Genomic DNA, 2,643 nt, shown 5'->3' on the forward strand with positions numbered 1-2,643 from the left:
GATATCTGCACTCTGGCTGACGGAGTAAGAAGTGAAAAAGAGTGATGTAACGTTAATGTTATAGCTAGTAAACATGGAGTAACCACACTAAGTATACCCTTATATGTTAGTATGTATACAGAACTAAATGACAAAAAATTATCCTAAGATGTAACGTTAACCCTTCATACCTCAGTCTACTTTTAAGACACTAAAATAACGTATTCCAATTTTTATTTTGTTTTTGTGCGTGGAATTATACCAGCTCTCGTTTCAGTACACATAACAACGGAACCATAGCAACGGAACTGACAGGCAACCCTCTGAATCCGACTCCGATTGGCTGTGACATTGTGACAATGCATTCAGTGTCCGATTCAGAAACGTGACTCTTACACTCTTTACGTCACAAACAAAGATGGTGGATGAGAATAGATCTATAAAACGATAAGCAATGTGCCAGAATCAAGGTGAGACTATCCGCATCCTTTAAAACTCTACGCACATTCGTTTCACCGAAATAAGTAAACGACTGTATTTGAGTGAGTTAAGGCATTAGTTTGCTTCATTAAAGGGTGTTAATGAATAAGTGTTCTCCAGTGCCTTTTATCCGCTTTAAGGTATTATTAAGGTAGGGTTAATGTTGCCCTCAAAGTGCACCAGATGAATGCTTTTAACTTCAATATTTAAAAAAAAAATCTTCACGGGGGAGCATGCCCCCGGACCCCCCTAGAGGAGGAGACGACCCCAAGACTCCAAGAAATGGGAGAACCTAAAAAAGAAATACAAGGTAAATGGTTTATTGTAAAACATTTGTTTGTTTTTTAAAAAGCTGAACAAAGATTTCTAACATGCGTTTGTTTGCAATAGGAACTTAAAAGGCCAAGGACTGGAGCAGGGACTGATCAGGGGGAAGAAACCCCTGCAACATGGCCCTTCTTCATGGCCATGGATGAGGCCATAGGTGCAAGGCCTTCAATTAATCCTCCTGTCCTTGTTGCCTCAGCCTTGGCAAACCCCACAATCCTCTTTGATCCGGAGGCTGCTTCCTGCTCCTCTCCCCCCCCCCAAATGTGGCTGATGATCCAGACCCCTCACCACCCTCATCACTGTCTGAGGCTGGAACCACCCAGCAGCCCCCCCCCCCCCCCAAAAAAAGAAAAGGTGCTAAGGGAGTGCCGGAGTGCCTAGAAGGCGAGGCAGAAAAAGAGGACGAACGCCACAGAGAAATAATGCAGCACTCATACCTCATTCACACCAACGGTGTTTCAGGGCCGGTTCGGAACTGGAGCTTGAAAAGCACCGGGTTTTCGTGTTCACACCGCAGCAGAGCAGCCTCTTAGCTCCGGAATCCGGTTCGTTTCGTTTCAAGCACCAAAAAATTGTCCGGCCAGAGCAAAAGCACCGCATACGTCACGCTTACGTCGAGGCGGGGGAAGAGACAGGATCAACTCCTGAACAACAACAAAAAGCCCGCATTTTATCCGGTTTGTACACAACGATGGAGAAACTTAAATAGCCTGTGACACAAGTTTCCCCCATCATCCAAACCCATCAATTTGAGTAAATATTGTCCCCTTGAAAACTGTTACTGAACTGATTTTGGATATTTGCACTTTGATAACCATTAATCTGCCCTTCAATGTTGACAATTTTCTGGATCTTCTCGGGGATTCTTCAAGTCCCGCCAAATTATGTGTGATGTCATTGCGGGCACAGCACTCCAGCTGCACCGTTCAGGATCCCAGCATCTGCATGTAAACGCACGATGGGGCACACAGCAGCAAGCTCAGACAGCGATGACAGTTTAATTTTGAATGTGTCTGAGAGCTCATATGAGGCTGAAGGATCGGTTTATGTTGTATCTGTTAGAAGTTTAGGAATTAGGGGGGACTTGGGGGACCTCTGTGTCGCCTGTCAGCGCAACTTACATGATGCCGTTTAGACAATATAATAAAAAAGGGCGGTGCCCTGACAGGCGACACAGAGGTCCCCCAAGTCCCCCCTAATTCCTAAACTTCNCATCGGGACGAATCCCGATGGGCCGGTACCGAAGTGGGCCGGTCGGATAAGTCACTAGCACACTCCCCCCGTTGACAATTTACTAGCGGTACCGAAGTGGGCCGGTCGAGAGTCCCGGGATGATTTTTAGTCCCAGTCCACGGCTGGCTACATGACCGTATGATCGCCCATATTGACGCACCTAATTCCTAAACTTCTAACAGATACAACTACGGTCATGTAGCCAGCCGTGGACTGGGACTAAAAATCATCCCGGGACTNAAAGGCCGGATCGGTTCGCTGACAGCCGGCACCGCCCTTTTTTATTATATTGTCTAAACGGCATCATGTCCCGTTGACAGTTCACGAGCGCGTCCATAGTGTCTCCCTTCCACCCAGTAAGAAAATCCCCACTACACCACTGGTTGTAGTAGTACACCAACATGGATTAAACGTGTGTTTTTTTTTACCACAATGTTGGGGAAATTAATGGATAAAATGCACTGATTATTATTATTATTATTATTCCCACTCCGATCGGGACACTACGTCCACCGTTTCCCCGCAGTGAGGCTCCCCCGTTGACAGTTTACGTGGGCTGGGCTGGGTGCAGTGGCGGACTGGCCATCGGGACGAATCCCGATGGGCCGGTACCGAAGTGGG

This window comes from Notothenia coriiceps, unplaced genomic scaffold (assembly GCF_000735185.1).
Source record: "Notothenia coriiceps isolate Sejong01 unplaced genomic scaffold, NC01 NC01_scaffold00009998, whole genome shotgun sequence".
Classification (NCBI taxonomy): domain Eukaryota; kingdom Metazoa; phylum Chordata; class Actinopteri; order Perciformes; family Nototheniidae; genus Notothenia; species Notothenia coriiceps.